This window comes from Neovison vison, chromosome X, assembly GCF_020171115.1.
Source record: "Neovison vison isolate M4711 chromosome X, ASM_NN_V1, whole genome shotgun sequence".
In the NCBI taxonomy this organism is placed as follows: domain Eukaryota; kingdom Metazoa; phylum Chordata; class Mammalia; order Carnivora; family Mustelidae; genus Neogale; species Neogale vison.
This window is the reverse complement of record NC_058105.1, coordinates 74,451,353-74,470,712: the sequence shown is the minus strand read 5'-3', so window position 1 is coordinate 74,470,712 and position 19,360 is coordinate 74,451,353. Positions and strand designations below refer to the sequence as shown.

General features: G+C 36.9%; 1 protein-coding gene and 1 non-coding gene across 2 annotated transcripts in view; one reads left to right on the top strand and one right to left on the bottom strand.

Annotated features, from left to right (window-relative positions):
• AR (androgen receptor) overlaps positions 1-19,360 on the top strand; it is a 217,631-nt gene that overhangs the window by 95,978 nt on the left and 102,293 nt on the right. The gene's annotated exons all lie outside the window — the stretch shown is intronic.
• On the bottom strand, positions 2,168-2,269 carry LOC122897828. Its single transcript, XR_006382661.1, has one exon. It is a non-coding gene; the product is annotated as a U6 spliceosomal RNA (small nuclear RNA).

Sequence of the window (19,360 nt, the reverse complement as noted above, 5' to 3'; positions counted from 1 at the left end):
GAGGAGTCCCCCCAACGAGGGGGAAAAGAAAGGAATAAAAAATATGATCAGGCTGGTGAATAGAACAGAGTCACACACTATATTTTGGGTGTAATTTGGTCCATTAGAAGAAACTGCTTCCCAAAATTTTAAAGGCAGAAAAGCTTATATATATATATATACATATATACCCAAAAATGAGGGTAAATATGATGAAGGGATGGAATATAACTGTGAAGATGAAAATTTAAAAAAAATTAAAAAGGAATTGATAAGATAAGAAGGTTGAAAAGAGAAAGAAAAAAAATTAAAAACGGTAGAGCTTGTGATCAGGAGGGAGGCTAGAACAAAGCCATACACTAGATTTAGGGTGTATTTTGGTGTTAGAAGAAACTGTGTCCCAAAATGTTAAAGAAAGAAAGACTTATATGTACACTTATATTAAATAAGGCCAAATATAATGAAGGGCTAGAATATGATTGTAAAAATGAAAATTAAAAGAATTTCTTAAAAGGTATTGGTAAGATTTTGGTTAAAATCGGAAAGGGGGGGAAATTCAAAAAAAAAAAAGATAAAAGAAAGAAAATTACAATTTAACTTTGAAAGACTAAGGAATCCTGGGAAAAAAGCCATGAATTCTATGTGCTGTATTGCTCTAGTGCTGGATTTTTGCAGTTTTCACTGCTTGGTAAACTTGGTCTTGGTTGGATGTTCTTGCTGATCTTCTGGGAGAGGGGCCTGTTGCAGTGATTCTCAAGTGTCTTTGCCCCATACAGAATTGCACCGCCCTTGCCAGGGGCCAGACTAAGTAATCTTCTGGGGTTTGCTTTTGGTGGTTTTTGTTTCCTGAATGCTTTCCGTATAGCTTTGGAGGATGAGAATGAAAATGGTTGCCTCCCAATATCTGGCCCAGAGGAGCCCAGAGCTTGGCGGCCTCACTCCTCAGTGAAACCTCAGAGAAAAACATTTAAACATTCCTGTCTCCCTGGTCTCTGGCCCCCATCCATGCTCACCTGTCCTGTGACCAAGTGTTTCTATCTCTGGCACACAGCTGTTTGGAGTCTCCAAACCCAGCAGATTCCTACAGCATGCTCCTTTGCCACCTCTCCCAGTGGCAGAAGGGGGGGGGTCTCCCCGGATCTGCCACTTCGTGGATGCCCACTGGAAGAGAAGTGGCCCCACTATGCTTTGGATCACAGTTTTTGGCAACCCTGAGCTGAGATCCCAGTCCTCAGCTCTGTCTTTGCAGCCGGCTTCCCTGCTCTGATACCTGGCAGCTCTGCCACACTCAGGCACCCTTCATCTTTCTGTGACCCTGAGGGCCCTGAGAACACACTATCTCAGTGAGGGCTCCACCCCCTGCTTAGCCACTGGAGCGACGTCCCTCAGTGGAGCAGACTTTTAAAAGTTCTGATCTTGTGCTTTGCTGCTGTATCATGTGCCAGGAGCTGGCTGACAGAGGTTCCCTCCCCCCATGGCCTATCTTCCCATATATTGCCTGAGATTCACTTCTCCACACCTCCTGCATTCCAGAAAGTAGTCACTTTTCTGTTCATAAAGTTGCTGCTATTCTTCTCTTCGATCTCCTGTGGAGTTCATAGGTGTTCAGAACGGTTTAATAACTATCTGAATTCCTGGGACCAGATGAAATTTAGGTCTCCTACTCCTCTGCCATCTTACTAGTTATTACTTCTTGATGTGTTTCTTTCCAATTGCAGAACCTTAGACAAGTTATGATGTCTCACTGTGCTTTAGTGTCTTCATCTATCATTTCTTCCATGCAAGGTTGTGGAAAAGATACATTATGATAATTATGATATCAATTATGATAATTGGTATGAAAGCATATAAAACATAGACTACACATAGAAGATGGTGATAATGACAATAAAATGATTATGATGATGGTGGTGTGCTGTAACATCTTGTTTTGTTCCTCAATGTGTATTACAATATCTAACATGAATTAGCTCACTTAATTCACTTATGTGGATTAACCAGGTGGGTGGATGTTGTGGCTATCTCCAGTTCATAGATAGGATCTATAGTTACTCAGTAAGTGTGACTATAGGTGTCATGGTATTGGCATGTGGTGTTAATTAAATACTAGCTTTCTTCCTTTATGTGGGTATTTTTTCTTGCCACTATCCAAGTCTGTTGTAGATGTGTAGAGACCACTGTTTTGCTTTTTAATATGGAACCCTTCACTAATTTGCATGCCATTCTTGCACAGGGCCATGCTAACATTCTCTGTAATGTTCCAATTTTAGTACTACTAAAGTGAGCATGGGACCACTGTTTTTATATGTATATGACATTAACATCTAGGCAAATTGTGTTTAGGATATTGATTGATTGGTTAGTTCTGTTTTGGACATTTAATGAAAGTGGAGCACAGGACCCCCTAGGCAGCCAGTATTACTTAGCTCCATGAAAGGTCTCCAGACCACTCTAGTCCTCATCAGATAGAATATAGCCCTTTTCAACTTCAAAAATGCAAAAACCATTTCATTTTCAACTTACCTGGTTATGCGTCTTGTAGTATGAAGTTTCCTTTTTTCTCACCCTCAGATGCCAGCTCACACCTGGTGTTTGTTTTGTCATGCCTGTTTGCTCCTAGGAGAAAGCAGCTGAAGCTTGCTTCTCAGGAGGGGTAGAGGGTTAAACTGTTTCCTTTGCCAGGAACACACTAAGCTAGTTTTTTGCAAGCTATGTTAATTTGTTTTCTCATTAATTCATTAGTTTGTTCATTCATTCATTCATTCACAAGTTCAGTAAATATTTTTTAAAGGTTTATATTTTTATCTTAGAGAGAGAGTGCACATGTGATTGAGAAGAGGAGCAGAGGGAGAGAATCTTCAAGAAGACTTCTCCCTGAATCTGGAGCCCCGTGCAGAGCTCAGTACCACAACCCATGATATTACAACCTGAACTGAAATCAAGAGTCGGCCGCCTAACTCTCTGAGCCACAGAGGCACCCTGGGATCAGTAAATATTTAACAAACACTACTTAGGAGTCAAGCCATGTGCTAGGCACTGGGGGCAGAACAATAAACAAAAAAAAAAAATTCTGCTACTCAATGAGTTGATAGAGATAAACAAGTGAACCTACAACCTGGTTCTGCTTTGAAAGCTGTCTGGTGCTCCTTATTTCACAATCACAGAGCATTTAGCCTATGTCTCATTGTCCTTCAGAGATAGGACATTATTGAAGAGTCAGTTATTTGGAGATTAAATCATGGAATCCTAGAAAACTAGTACCAGGAGTAAGGCAGCAGAATGGAAGGAGCATGTAACACATAGTCAGAAGTTACTGTGTCTCGGCCTAGCTCTGTCAATCAATGGCTTAGCTCCTCTGACTCCTTTTGCTCATCTGGAGAATGGGGTTAATGAAAATCTGTATATGGCAGTATTGTTAGGGAAATTAAATAAGATACTTATTAGCTGGGGAGCTTGGGTGGCTCAGTGGGTTAAATTCTCTGCCTTCAGCTTTGGTCATGATCCCAGGATCCAGGGATCGAACCCTGCATCGGGCTCTCGCTCAGCAGGGAGACTGCTTCCTTCTCTCTCTCTGCCTACTTGTGATCTGTCAAATAAATAAATAAAATCTTTAAAAAAAAAGATACTTATTAGTCAACTATGTACCTCCTTACCCTGCTGTACTTATCAGTAGCTGAAATGATTTTTTGAGGCTTTGTAGGCTTGTTTCAGGTACCTCCCCGAAAATGGAAGCTTCCTAAAGGCAGTCAGTCACTTTTTTATGACTTTTTCATCACCATATCCCTAATCTAAAGGTACCTGGTTTATGGTAGGTACTGAATACATTCTTACTGACAGAATGGATGATAATGAATGTGAAAGCATTTTAAAATTTATGAAATGCTATTCATATAATTGTTGTTAAATTATTGTTAAATTCAATTGTTAAATTGTTGTTAAATTAAACATCAGTAATCCAACACCCTTATTTTATAGATGCCACAAGGTAGTTTGGAATATTAGAAAGAGTGCCAGATTAGGAATTAAAACCAGAACTCAAATTACAACTCTACTACTTCATAGGTATTCCACTTAAGACAACTTACTTAAATCGTCCCAAACTTCCCCTGAGTCATCTCCCTGAGTCTGCCTCAGAGTGGTTATGCAGATCTCATGAGATAAATGTATATCAGTGTGCTTTATGTACTTGAAGTGCTCTGCTAATTTAGGTTTTATAAGATGAGAAAACTTGAAGGTCAGAATAAAACGTGACTGGTCCATGGTTGTTATGGCAACAAGTTAGTGTCACAATCTATGATGGAATCTCAGGCTTCCAACTCCTAGACTAGTATACCAAAGTGGATTCCAGAGGAGAAACTGTGGAGGAAAGTAAACAGTGGCCAGGGATAAAGGAAAGCAGGCTCTGTCTGGCAGCAACTTACATGTTCATAATAATGGCAGAGGGGAGCTAGGAAGGTACTGTGTCAGAGACCACATGATCACTTTGCAGAATGGAAAGAGCTTGTTCTTCAAGTTGAATTCATCTATGTTTATCTACTGTTGCACCAGCTCTTAACTACTTCACTTTCACCTAGTTCAAAATGATGCCAAGTATGACACATTTTCTTTCTCAGGTTTTATCCTAGATTATATTTTGTTCAGCTTGTGTTTAACTGTAATATAGAAAGAAAGTAAGGTAAGGTAAGGTAAGGGTATGTCAAGAAGTATGTTTCTTTCTATTGAGGACAGAGGGAAAAATAATCTCAGGGATTTGGCTTAGATATAAGGAAGAATTTGTAGGCAGGAAGTGGGAGATAGTACGATCAAATAGATGTTAAATATTTGGTATTTTTTAAAAAGATTTTATTTATTTATTTATTTGACAGATAGAGATCACAAGTAAATAGAGAGACAGGCAGAGAGAGAGAGAAGCAGGCTCCCCACTGAGCAGAGAGCCCGACATGGGGCTCAATCCCAGGACCCTGAGATCACTACTTGAGCCAAAGGCAGTGGCTTAAACCCACTGAGCCCAAATTTTTTAAAAGATTTTATTTATTTATTTATTTATTTGATAGACAGAGATCACAAGTAGGTAGAGAGGCAGGCAGAGAGAGAGAAAGATTTGATATTTTTTGAGAGGTTTTCATTTATCTGATAGAGTTTAGCAGTGTCCTAATTAGGACTCAAATATTGTTTAGGATATATCTTGGCCTTCAAATTGAGATATTGTTTAAAAGGCAATATGGCTGTTTTTCAAATTTGTTGTGAAGCTTAAGAGTAAATCAAGGAGGAAAGAAAGAGGGAGGTGATTTAACAGGAAGTGCTTAGACAGTATCTAGGCCAGACACTGGAAATTCATCAGTAAAGACCACATGATGGATGGGAAACAAATATATACATAGATTATTTGTGATCTAAAACATTATAGGTGCTTCTGAAAGAAGACTGTTCAAGTTGGGGGTGTGATCATATTCCATCTAGGGGATAGTCAAGAGGGTTTCATAAGGGTACCTGGTTGGCTCAATTGGTTGGACATCTGCCTTCACTCCGGTCATGATCTTAATGTCCTGGGATCAGGTTCTGCATTGGGCTCTCTGCTTAGTGGGGAGTCTGCTTCCCTCTCTCTCTCAAGTAAATTAAATCTTTTTTTTAAGGGCTTCATGGTGTAGGTGATGGCCTCTTAAGTTGGGACCTGAATTATGAGATAACATAGCGAGGGAGACAAATGGATGAGAGCAGTGCAAGGTCATTCCAGTTGGAGGGAATGGCCATGTAGGCCAAGACACAGAGGGGTAAAATAGAGTTAAGACAGAGGAAATGAAACAGGGTAGTATGGCTCAAAGGTCATATGGGAAAGTTAGTGGAAGAAGTAAGGAACTAGAACATAGGCCTTGAATGCCAAGCTAATGCTTTGAATTTGTATCCTGTAGGCCAAATGATTTTTAGTGCCTGCCTAAGATCTTTAATGCAAAATTACAGGTACTCAGGTCTACCTGTAGCTTCAGATTCAGACAACTCTGGGCTAAGTTAGAGTGGGATCAGAGCTGTGTTTCTCCTCTGGAGATTCCCTTGCATCAGTGAATTAGGCACTGCTGTAGACCATAGTTAATTACTAAAAAGTCTTAAGAAAAGGGTTATAGAAGCAAATGTTTTAGATAGAATTCCTCTGGGGTCCTGTGTAATTTATGGATTGGAGAGGATCAGACAGAAAGCAGAAATACTTCAATAAGAGATCTGCAGTCATTTTTAAGGTAAGTTTGTGTGTGGGGAAGGGGTGGGTGTTATTTAGGCAGTAAATTAACAGATACTAGTCACTGATTGGGTAGTGATGGTAGGTGAAGCACATTAAGGAACAACTGTATTATTACCAATACATTATGTTTAGAGTTATTCACGGTTTTCTGGACTGAGTCACTGGGAACTGTGAGAAACTCATCAAAAAACTGAACATGGAGTCAGAGAGACTTGAGTTCAAATCTTAAAACCATCATTTACTGTCTATGGATTTCGGGCTTAAGGTTTCTGGGCCTCAGTGCTCTCTTCTGCAAAATGGGGGGTAATGGTGTACACCTCATTAATTTGTTGTAAAGATTAAATGATGTTAAGGTATGTAGAATATAGTTTAGTAGCTGGGACATATAGGTGCCCAGTAAATATCAGTTATTATTGGGCTATATATTATGATGTGTATGGTAGTAGCATGGAGTAGGGGATTTTTTTTCCTCTACCAATGACCCCCTATCCCCACAGTCAAAATCAGTATCTTATGTTGGGGAGTAGAACACTTTTTGTAAGTATCAAGTTAGTACCTAGCATTGGATCAGGCCTTGCTCTTTGTGTATTTAAGAAAACAGGGTAAGCCCTATTGCTAGTGAGTACCATTGACATTTTTTGGAGCTCCTGTAGGTTCTTCATACTAATATAAAATGTCTAATTTTGTATTTCCAGATTGTGGACTGAACTTGGAAACTCATCAGCATTTCATTGCTACCTGAGTTGTGTCTGCTCACATAAGTGCTATCTTTGTTTTCTTGGTTCGTGCTCAGACACTTGGCTGAACACTTTTCACATTTCTTAAGTTATGTTGTGTTCTCCTTGCCTTAAAGTCACAAAGACTTTAAAGTTGAAACTGTATTTTACTCAGTGCTTTCACAAGTTTTATACAAGGGATGGTAGTACCTGCTGCTTTTCTGCCTTAATTTTCAGTGTAGACAGAGGAGGAAGCAGAATGGTGCATTGCGGAGCTCACTGGACAGGGAGTCAGATGCCCTGGACTCTAGCCCCAGTAGAAAGCTGAGGTAGAATGAGGAAAATGGGGAGAAACGATAATTTATTTTCAGTGTGCTAGACACTTTTCCATGTAATTTCTGATGCATTTGTCACAAAACTTCTTTGAGGTTAGTACATTATTTTCTTCATGTTGTAAATAAGAAAACTGATGATAGGGAGGTTAGGTTCATCTTGTACCCAACATTAATGGCTAAAGATAAGTAGAGTTCAAATCTGAGCATCTCTTCCCCCAAAGCCTTTGCTTTTTACAATACTGACACTGCAACTTACTAGAAAATGCCTTTAACTCTGAACTTCATTTGCCTCATCTGTAAAATGGTATCTCTAACCTTTGCTCTGTATGATAATAAATCTCTTCAGACCAGACTTTCGATAGGGGACAGTGATATTTGAGTCTTTGGGTTCTTAATATATTCTAAGTGCCTCTCACAGTGCCTACCACATGATAGGGCACTCAATATTTTCTGATTTCTTTCCAGCAAGAGGGTAGTTTTGTAATGGATGAGATCCATTTTGTGCTTGCTACTTAATGATACTACCATTTTCTTAAAGATTCCTTGGCTATAGCTGAGTGTCTATTTGATGTTGGCCATCTTATAGATTTTTCATAGGGTGACTCCTTTTTTAAAGATTTATTTTTATTTTCGATATCTATACAAAATATTTATATACCTAAAATCTTTCTCTCTCTCTATATATATATATATAGATAGATAGATAGAGATATAGATATAGATATTATATATATATATAGATAGATTATATATATAGATATTATATATATATAGATATATATATATATATAGATATTCCCTGTTGAGTAGGGATTCCAGCAGGGGGCTCAATCCTAGCCTGAGTCAAAACCAAGAGTCTGGTGTTTGACTGACTGAGCCACCCAGGTATCCCCCATAGGTTGACTCTTGCATATTCTTTTTTTTTAAGATTTTATTTATTTATTTGACAGAGAGAGATCACAAGTAGGCAGAGAGGCAGGCAGAGAGAGAGAGAGAGAGAGGGAAGCAGGCTCCCTGCTGAGCAGAGAGCCTGATGCGGGACTCGATCCCAAGACCCTGAGATCATGACCTGAGCCGAAGGCAGTGGCCTAACCCACTGAGCCACCAGGCGCCCCGACTCTTGCATATTCTAAGCCCTGGGAAAAGTTATTCTACAGAAGGTGACTAAAAACATTGTTCTACAGAACTGTGGCATAGAGTTTATATAACACCTGGCTTCTAGTCTCAATCCTATCTCAGGGAAACTGTTTTTTCTAGTCAATTATCTGTCATTTTCTGGGTCTCAAATTTTCCCCTGAACAAGAGAGACTAAATCAGTGGTGTTAATCCTTGATTGGACATTAATATCATTAACATCAACTTAAAAAAAAAATAGGATGCCTGGACCCCACCTTATTTCAATTAACTCAGAATTGGGGGCGTGGTAGAGTTTTCCAGCAATTTTACCATACACCCAAGGGCGAAAAACACTGGGTTAGATGATCTTTGAGAACCATTCAGCCCTGACAGTCAATGGCAGTGCTATGCCATATAGCATGGTAAACAAAATATATGTTTTGGAGTTAGCCACACATGCATTCAAATCCTTGCCCTTCTACTTTAACTAGCTCTGTGATCTTAAAAAAATTACTCAATGACTCTGTACTTCTGACTACTCATTGTAAAATGGAGATAGTCTGTGTATCCTGCAGTAGTAGTTATAAGGATGAAGGATGGTGCTTAATACATAGTAAGCTTTCAGTGTCCAGTATCAGAAGTTCAAATGGAGGGGCGCCTGGTTGGCTCAGTGGGTTAAGCCACTGCCTTCGGCTCAGGTCATGATCTCGGGGTCCTGAGATCGAGTCCTGCATCGGGCTCTCTGCTTAGCAGGGAGCCTGCTTCCCTCTCTCTCTGCCTGCCTCTCCATCTACTTGTGATTTCTCTCTGTCAAATAAATAAATAAAATCTTTAAAAAAAAAAAAAGAAGTTCAAATGGAGGATGTGAAGGAAATATTGGTCCAGTAAGATTTAACATGTAAATTAAAAACAAGTTATTTTCTCTTTTTCTTTTTCTTTTTCTTCCTCTTTCTTTCTTTCCTTCTTTCTTTCCTTTTTTTTTTTTTTTCTGGTAATGGATTCCGGAAACAAAGGATGTGGAAACATCTTTCAGCCCTCAGATTTGGTGACACTGCAGAAAGGAATCTGGCTAGTTCCTCTGTGGCTGATTGGCTGAGATGACTAGGAAGCCACTGGAAAGATTTTGGCTCACAGAATACAGCAGATGTGGCTTAGGAGATGTAAGGACATGACTGTAATAAGGATTCATCTGTCTAGCCCCATTTCTGAAAGTGATGTCAGAAGAAAAGGACAGCTTGGCCATTTTGGTGAGGCACACTGATAAAAACAGTCTTACTGCCACCCTTCCAGCTATCTTTGCAAGTTTATCAGTTGATATAAACTACAGGAAAATGTAAATCATCAGTAGACCTATAACTACCAGATACATAGTGATAAGTAATTTTTCTATTCATACATGTCTCTGTGTGTCAGGTCTGTGGCTTGAGTACACATTAGAACCATGGGCATCCTCATCTGATCTATTCCAGAGTAAATGTTTGACAAGTATGTAAAACTCCTAGCTAGATTAGTAAGAGGATTTTAGTATCAGGTGGGCATTAATTTCTAGTACCCCCAGGCAAAGCACACAATTTTCTCTTCCAGTAGTAATCAGTATCTTGGTCCCTTTTGTAGTATTTTTCTTCTTATACATTGCATTAACCATCTGTGCACTCATCTTAACCCAAAATGAGCCCATGGAGACTCCTTTGTAAACAAGGGCTGTGTCTTTCTCATCTTTACATACCCATCATTTAGCAGAGCTCTCCCTTCATAATGCATGAATGATATGAATTTTTGATTGGATGAATGTATGGTATGAGTGATGGCTCTTCTTCCTCCCTTCATGACACAAGATGAGGATTAGTGTGTGTGTATGTGTATGTGTTGGGGGAAGGAGTGATTTTTGTAGCATGTGAAATATAACCTGTCTTGGAATATAAGGAAGTCTTCAACAATGTTAGAGTGAAGACTTCCATAAAACTACTTTTTCATAAAAGCAACAAACATACTAGCAGAAATTATGAAAACCAGTTTCTCTAGAACTCTGGAAAGCAAACGAAGTTTAGCAACAATCTGAAGTACACTTATTCAGGAAAAATGACAATATGTTCTCTGATTAAATAGAAGTAATTAGAAATCAATAGCAGAAGGAAATGTGTGAAATTCACAAATGCGTAGTATTAAATAACACACCCCTAAATAAGCAGTGAATCAAAGAAGAAATCAAAGGAGAAATGAGAAAATTCTTGAGTTGAATAATGGCAAAAATATAATACATCAAAACCCATGAGATACAGATAAGTTAAATCAGTACTTAAGGGGAAATTTATAGCTATAAATGCCTAAGACTATAGTCTGAATGTGTTCCCCTTGTAAATCTTAATGCCCAGGGTAATGGTATTAGGAAGTGCAGCCTTCAGGGGTCACTTAGATCATGAGGTGGCACCCTCATGAATGTGATTTGTACTTTTACAAAAGTAAGTGATTAGAGTTTGCTTGCCTTTCGGCCATGTGAGGATATAAGGAGAAGTCTGCATAGTGGAAGAGGGCCCTCACACAATGCCGACTCCCTGATCTCAGACTTCCTGCCTCTAGAACCATGAGAAATAAATTTCTATTGTTTATAGGTCACCCAGACTGTGGTATATTGTTGTACTAGCCAGAACAGAATAAGACACCTATATTAATTAAGAAGAAAAATCTCACATCAATAACTTAACTGTTAATGTTAAGTTAAAAAAAACAAAATAAAAGCAAAATTAATTAAGAAGAATTAAATTAATTAAAAATTAATTAAGATGAAAAATCTCACATCAATAACTTAACTGTTCATGTTTGTTAAAAAAAATAAAAACAAAAATAACAGGAATAAATATTAATAAAGATTAGTGGGGAGACAAATTAGAGGATAAGAAGAAACAATGGAATCAATAAAATCAAGAGTTACTTTTTTGAAAAGATCAACAAAATTGACAAACCACTAGAAGTAATAAAAAAAGACTTACATCACAAAACCAGCAATGCAAGTGAGGCTATCACTAGCTACCTTAAAACAATAATACAGGATTAAAGGGCTTCTCAAATTAAGATGGCAGAGTAGTAGGGGGATGCTGAACATACCTGGTCCTTTGAATATAGCTACCTCAACATTCAACTATTTTGAACAACTAAGAAGATGATCTGAGGATTAAGAAAAGAATCTGCAAGTTGGAGTGAGAGAACATGACAGATGCAAGGCTTATTTTCACAAACAAATCAAAGTACACCCACTTAAAGGTCCAAACACTCATTGCTACGAGCAAAGAGGAACTCCATAGAGGAAGGGCCACTGGGAAAGAGCAGCCAAAACACAACAGCAGAGTGTATACAACATATACCAAAAACACTTCCTGAGGTTTTGGTGGTGGTTGTAGTTGTTGTTGTTATTGCTGCTTGTGCTTTTTTGTTTTTCTTTCCTCCTTTCTTCCTGGAAAAAATGAATAGAAGGAGAAACTCTCCCCAAAGTAAAGAACAGGAAAAAATACTCACTACCAGGGATATAATTACTACAGAATTAAGTAAAATATCTGAACTGGAATTTAAAATGATTATAAAGATATTAGCTAGGCTTGGGGGAAAAATGTAGAAGACACAAGAGAATCCCTTACTATAGAAATAGAAGAATTAAAATCTAACCAGGACAAAATTAAAAATGTTATTACTAAAATGTAGTGAAAAAATTGAGGCTTTAACAATGAAGATAAATCAGGCAGAAGAGTTAGTGATACAGAAGACAAAATGATGGAGAATAAGGAAGCCAGAAAGAAGAGAAAAAGAAAACTATTGAATCATGACAGGAAACTTTGAGAAATCAGCAATTCAATAAATAAAGTGAAATGATATCCAAATAATAGAGATCTTGGGAGAAAGGGCCAGAAGTTTTATTTGAACAAATTATACCTGAAAAATTCCCTAATCTGGGGAAGGAAACAGGCATAAAGTCTAGGAGGAAAAAACAAACAAACAAAAAGCCTTGAAATCAATAAAAATAAGTCAATACCTTGGCATATAACAGTGAAACTTGCAAATTTCAAAAATAAAGAGAAGATCCTGAAAGCAACTTGGTACAAGAGGTCCTTAACCTACACAAGGATAGACACATAAGGCTGGCAGCAGACATATTCACAGAGGCCTGGCAGGCCAGAAAAGACTGGCATGATATATTTAATATGTGAAATGGGAAAAATATTCAGCCAAGGATACTGTATCCATCAAGGATGTAATTCACAATAGAAGGAGAAATAATTTCCAAAACAAACAAAAAACTAAAGGAATTTGTGAACACTAAACTAGGGGATCCTTTGAATGAAGAGAGAGCCCAAAAGTAAAAAAGACCAGAAAGGCACAGAGATGGTCTACAGGAAAAGTGAATTTACAGGTAATACAATGCCACTAACTTTATATCCTCCAATAATTACTCTGAATGTGAATAGACTAAATGCTCTAATCAAAAGACATAGGGTATCATATTGGATTTAAGAAAAAAAGACTCATTCATATTCTGCTTACAAGAGACTCATTTTAGACCAAAAGACACCAGCAGATTAAAAATGAGGGATTGGAGAGGCATCATCATGCCAATGGACATCAAAAGAAAGTTGGAGTAGCCATTCTTGTAACAGACCAACTAGATTGTAAAACAAAGATCACTGAGTGTGATGCATAAACAATGAATCTTGTGACACTGGAAAAATAAAGTAAAAAAAAGATCATAATAAGAGATGAAGGATACTATATATCATAATAAAAGGGTCTAGCCAACAAGAAGATCTAACAACTGTGAATATGTATGCCCCTAACTTGGGAGAAGCCAAGTATATAAACCAATTAATAACAAACATAAAGAAACTCATTGATAATAATACAATAATAGTAAATGACATTAACATCCCACTTACAACAATGGACACATCATCGAGACAGATCAAGAAGGAAATGAGAGCTTTGAATGACACACTGGACCAGTTGGAATTCATAGATATATTCAGCATGTTTCATCCTAAAGCAGCAGAATACTCAATCTTCTCAAGTGTACATAGAAGATTCTCCAGAATGGATCACATACTGGGTCACAAATCAGATCTCACCCAGTTTAAAAATATTGTGATTATTGCATGCATATTTTTAGACCACAGTGCTTTCTTTTTAAAAAGGTTTTGTTTATTTATTTGAGAGAGAGAAAGAGAGTGAGCAAGCTAGCACATGATTGGGGGAGAAGGGGCAGAGGCAGAGGGAAAAGCAGACTGCCGGCTGAGCAGGGAACCCAACTTGGGGCTCAGTCCCAGGAAACTGAGATTATGACCTGAGCCAAAAGCAGATGCTTAATCAACTGAGGCACCCCAGACCACAATGCTTTAAAACTTAAAGTCAACTATAAGAAAAAAATTGGAAGGAACACAAATACATGGAGGTCAATGAGCATCCTACTAAAGAATGAATGGGTCAACCAAGAAATTAAAGAAGAATTTAAAAAAATACATGGAAGCAAATGAAAATTAAAACACAATATTTCAGAACCTTTTGGATGGGACAAAGGTGGTCAGTCCTAAGAGGGAAGTATATAGCAATACAAGTTTTTCTCAAGAAACAAGTATGCAACCTAAACTTACACCTAAGGTAGCTGGTAAAAGAAGAGGGGGAAAAGAAAACCAACAACAACCCTAAATCCAGCAGGAGAAGAGAAATAATAAAGATTAGAGCAGACATAGAAGCAAAACAAAACAAAACAACCACACCCACCCACACACACAGAGAGACGTAAAAACAAAACAAAACAATGGTAGAACAGATCAGTGTAACTAGGAAATGGTTGATTTAAAAGAATTAATAAGATTGATAAACCCCTAACCAGACCAGTCGAAAAGAAAACAGAAAGGACCCAAATAAATAAAACCATGAATGAAAGAGGAGAGATCTCAACCATCCCTGAAGAAATAAAAACAATTATAAGACAATATTATGAGCAATTATATGCTGACAAATTAGGCAATTTAGAGAAATGGATGCATTTCTAGAAACTTATAAACTACCAAAACTGAAACAGGAAGAAATAGAAAATCTGAACAGACACATAACCAGCAAAGAAATTGAACCAGTAATCAAAAATCTCTCAAAATGTCCAGGGCCAGATGGCCTCCCAGCAGAATTCTTCCAAACATTTAAAGAATTATTACCTATTGTTCTGAAACTGTTTTGAAAAAGAGAAATGGAGGGAGAACTTCCAAACTCATTCTATGAGGCCAGAATTACCTTGATCCCAAAACCAGGCAAGGACCCCACCAAAAAGGAAAATTAGAGACCAATATTCTTACCAAGATACTAGCTAATAGGATCCAGCAGTACATCAAAAGTGTTATTCATCATGATGAAGCGGGATTTCTTCCTGGGTTGCAAGGGTGGTTCAATATCCACAAACCAATCAATGTGATAAACCACATTAATAAAATAAAGGACAAGAACCATATGATCCTCTAAATAGAAGCAGAAAGAGCACTTGATAAAATATGGCATCTTTTCTTGATAAAAAAAACTCTGAAGTATAGGGATACAGGGACCATGCATCAGTATCATGAAAGCCATATAGAAAAACCCACAGGGAATATCATCTTCAGCAGGGAAACACTGAGAGCTTTCCCCTAAGGTCAGGCTCACATCAGGGATGTCCATTCTCACAACTGTTGTTCAACAAAGTGCTGGAAATCCTAGCCTCTGCAATCAGACTACAAAAAGAAATAAAAGGCATCCAAAGTGACAAGTAATCAAACTCTCATTCTTTGCAGACAACATGATATTCTATGTAGAAAACCCACAAGATTCCACCACAAAATTGCTAGAACTGGTAGAGGAATTGAGCAAAGTCACAGGATATAAAATCAATGCAGAGAAATCAGGTGCATTTCTATACACTAATAATGAGGCAGAATAAGAAGAAATCAAGAAATCCATCCCATTTATTGCACCAAAAATTGGAAGATACCTAGGAATAAACTTAATTAAAGAGGTATAATATCTGTACTCTGAAAACTACAGAACACTTATGAAAGAAATTGAGGAAAATACAAAGAAATGGAAAAAACATCCCCTGTTCATGAATTGGAAGAACAAATATTTTTAAACTGTCTATGCTACCCAAAGCTATCTACACATTCAGTGCAATTCCTATCAATATATTATCAATATTTTTCACAGAGCTAGAACAAACAATCCTAAAATATGTGTGGCACCAGAAAAGACCCTGAATAGCCAAAGGAATGTTGAAAAAGAAAACCAAAGCTGGAAATATCATAATTCTGGACTTTAAGCTGTATTACAAAGCTGTAATCATCAAGACACATAGATCAATGGAACAAAAAAGAGAGCCCAGATATGGACCTACAACTATATGATCCACTAATTTTTGACAAAGTAGGAAAGAATATCAAGTGGAAAAAAGACATTCTTTTCAACAAATGATGTTGGGAAAATTGGGCAGCTACATGCAGAAGAATGAAACTGGACCACTTTCTTACACCATACATAAAAGTAAACTCAAAACGAATGAAAGACTAAAATGTGAGACAAGAATCCATTAAACTCCTAGAGGAGAACACAGACAGAAACTTCTTTGACCTCAGCTGCAGCAACTTCTTGATAGACATGTTTCCAGAAGCAAGGAAATGAAAGTAAAAATGAACTATTGTGACTTCTTCAAGATAAAATGCTTCTGCACAGCAAAGGAAGTAGTCAACAAAACTAAAAGGCAACTTATGGAATGGGTAAAGATATTTGCAAATGCCTATCAAATAAAGGGCTAATATCCAAAATCTATAAAGAACTTATTAAAATCAATACCCCCAAAAAACAAAAAAATCAAGAACTGAGCAGAAGACATGAACAGATATTTCTCCAGAGAAGACATACAGATGGCCAATAGACACATGAAAAAAATGTTCCACATCACATGGCATCAGAGAAATACAAATCAAAACCACGATGAGATAGCCATACCACCACACCAGTCAGAATGGCTAAAGACCTTGCACTATATATATACAATGGCATATTATGCAGCCATCACAAGAATGAAATTTTGCCACTTGCAATGATATGGATGGAATTAGATGGTATTATACTAAACAGAATAAGTCAAAGAAAGACAAATACTGTATGGTTTCTCTAATATATGGAATTAAAGAAAAAAAATAGGTGAACATTGTGGAAGGGAAGGAAAAATAAAATAAGAGGAAAACAGAGGGAGGCAAGCCATAAGAGACCCTTTACTATATAGGGAACCAACTGAAGATTTCTGGAGGGAGAGGTGGAGGGGGATGGCGTAACTGGGTGATGGGCATTAAGGAGGGCACTTGATGTAATGACCACTGGTTGTTGTATGCAACTGATGAATCGCTGAATTCTACCTCTGAAACTAATAATACAGTAATATGTTTCAGAGGTAGAATTCAGCTGAAACTAATACTACAGTAATATGTTCACATGTTGTAATGAGCACTGGGTGTTATACACACATATGAATCATTGAACACTGCATCAAAATCTGTATAGTGTACTGTATAGTGACTAACATAACATAAAAATACTGTAATATGTTAATTTAAATTTATAATTTTAAAAAGGATTAAAAAAGGATTAAAGGATTTGATTTAAAAATTTAAAAAGGATTAAAGTTTAATAAAAGGATTTTAAATTTTATAAATTTAAGAAAGGATGAACAATGCATACCAACAGATTACATATCCCAGATGAAATGGGAACTAGACAGAAGACACAAACTATCTAAACTAACTTGAGAAGAAATAGAAAATCTGAATATTTCTATGACAAGTAAAGAGAGTAAATATAACATTAGTTCAGAATATTAGTAATACAATAAAGAAACTTCCTATACCATCTGCCACCATACAGTGCTATTACAATACAATAATACAATAATATCCTAAATAATCCATAATAAACTATTAATATCCTCAACTATATCCTTATGTTGCACCCTTTTTTTTTCCAGTGACTTATTCATTCCCTTACTGAAAGCCTGTAGGTAGCTGCACTTATGGTGACCATAGCATAATGTATGAACTTTTAGAATCATTATGTTGGATATGTAAAGTGAATGTAACATTGTGTGTCAACTATACTAAAAAACAAAAACAGGGGCGCCTGGGTGGCTCAGTGGGTTAAGCCGCTGCCTTCGGCTCAGGTCATGATCTCGGGGTCCTGGGATCGAGTCCCATGTCGGGCTCTCTGCTCAGCAGGGAGCCTGCTTCTCTCTCTCCCTGCCTGCCTCTCTGTCTACTTGTGATCTCTCTGTCAAATAAATAAATAAATAAATCTTTAAAAACAAAAACAAAAAAAGCCAAAATGAACAAACAAAACCACAGGGTCAGAGAGGGCCAGTATATTATGAATAGCTCAGACTTTGGAGGGAGGATACCAGGACACTCGGTACCTCCACTTTCATCCTTTGAATGGAAATAATTATAGTATCTGCTTCTACCAGGGCACCAGAACTTACACAGATAAGTAAATATTACCTTCCAAATTCAAAAAAGAGAAAGAAAGAAAGAGAGAGAAGAAAGGGGAAGGGGGGAAGGGGAAGAGAAAGGGAAATGGAAACAGGAATGGAAAGAAAAAAGAAAAGAAAACTTACTACAAAAGGAAGCTCAGATCTATTTGTCTTCACTGGTGAATTCCATCAAACATTTACAGAAGAATTAGTATCAAATTAGTAAAGGATTAGTATCAATCCTTTACAAATTCTTCCAAACAATAAAAGAGGTGAAAACATTTCCCAACTAATTCTATGAAGACAGTGTTACCCAATAACAAAACTAAAGTTATCACATGAAAAGAAAACTACTTTTGAATATTAATAAGAAAAAAATTAAACGAAATACCAAACCAAATCCAGCAACAAATAAAAAGGATTATAATTACCAAGGTGGATTTTTCTCAATAATGTAAATTTGAGATGTATCTCAAGAAAGTAAGATTGATTGGCTTAACTGCTGAAAATCACTTACTTAATATATTATACTGTGTTTAAGAGGATAAAGACCCCATGATCATCTCAATAGATGCAGGGAAAAATAGGCAAAACAATCTAACATTTTTTCACAATTAAAACATTCAACAACAGGAATAGGAGAAAACATACTCAAACTGAAAATGTATGTCTATGAAGAAATCACAACTAACATCATACTTGAGTGAAAGAATATGAACTTTCCCAATAATTGGGAACAAGATAAGGAGGTCTGCTCTCACCATTTCTGTGCACCATTGTACTAGAGTTTTTACCCAGGGCATCAGACAAAAAAAATGTAAAAGGCATCTATGCTGGAAGGAAGAAGTAAAGATGTCTTTATGCACAGATGATATAATCTTATATATTGACAATCCTAAGGAATCTATAATAAACTATCAGAGCTAATTAATTCAGCAAAGTTGCAGAATACAAGATTGATGTGCTGAAATCAATTGTATTTCTGTATATTAGCAAGGAGTAATTTGAAAGTGGTAGAGCAGTTCATTCATAATATCAAATGTAATAAAATACCAATAAATTTTGCAAAAGAAGTGTAAGACTTCTACAGTTAAACCTGTGAAACATTGTGGAATAATAAGCTATAAATAAATGGAAAATCATTCCATTTTCATTGATCATAAGCTTTTATATTATTAAGATGACAATACTCCCCATAGAGTCAAGGCAATCCTTCTCAAAATTCCAGCTGGCTTCTAAGCAGAAATTGAAATGTTGACTATAAAATTCATACTGAAAAACTTGGAATAGCCAAAACACATGAAAGGATTCTTAACATGACTTATCATCAGGGAAATACAAATGAAAACCACAATGAGATATCATCTTACACCTGTCAGAATGGCTAAAATAAAAAACACAAGAAACAGCAAGTTTTGGCAAGGATGTAGAGAAAAAGGAGCTTTTGTGCACTGTTGGTAGG